We start from the raw sequence: 898 nt of genomic DNA, 5'->3' as shown, positions 1-898 counted from the left end.
GTCGGAGCCGCAGACCACACTCCACGCAACCATGTAAATAAAAACAAATCAATTCAAATTCATGGATTTGTCCGTAGTGGCTTTGTTGCTGTCTGTGCACACAGCAGTTGTCTCAGTCCTGCCTCAAGTGTGTGGAGGTGGCTGCTTGAGGGAAACTACTGGGGAGTTTACATGGCAGAATATCTTTGGGGGTCATTGGGGCGGGTCAGTTCAGGGCCATTGTGTTCTTTAAAATCACCATGCATTGGTTGGAAGTCATGGTTGGCATGCTAATGTGTGAAATGGTCATAAAGTTCAAGGTGAGAAATCAAAGTTTATTGTAGCACTCCGTGTTATATGCAAATCACTGCTATTGCTCCTCATATGACATAGAAAGTCTAACATTTGTCATCAGTTAGTGGTATATTTTTGTGAATTACAGCCAGTTACTGGAGCCATCCCATACACGGGGTACAATAACTCAGTCCTAGAGTTGCACTACCTGTGGAAAGTAGGCAAACCTTCAATATTTATTACTGACTCTCAGCCACAGATCAGGTCGGATTTGGCAGACAATGTCTCTTTTAATCAGCAGAGGTGATCAAAACAGCCTCACAGAGCTCACTTGTTTGCTCAGTCGTTCACCTTTCCAAGCTTCTCCTTATTTGTCACATGAATATTTAACCAGTGCCATGAATACTGAATGATGCTCAAAGGCAAGACACCTGTCTCGCAATTTAAGAGTCACAGGGAATCTGAAAATAACTTCATCCGTCTTCTGTCTCGTCTGCATCCCACGCTGTCTTCATGAAGTCTCACAGCTGTGACCTTACATTGACAAATTTTGAAGTCTACACCAAAAATAGTCAAAACATTTCATTTGACTGCACGATATTCAACAGCATAGCATAAATGTACA

Source organism: Oreochromis aureus, linkage group 9, assembly GCF_013358895.1.
Source record: "Oreochromis aureus strain Israel breed Guangdong linkage group 9, ZZ_aureus, whole genome shotgun sequence".
Taxonomy (NCBI): Eukaryota; Metazoa; Chordata; class Actinopteri; order Cichliformes; family Cichlidae; genus Oreochromis; species Oreochromis aureus.
This window is presented reverse-complemented; position numbering follows the sequence as displayed.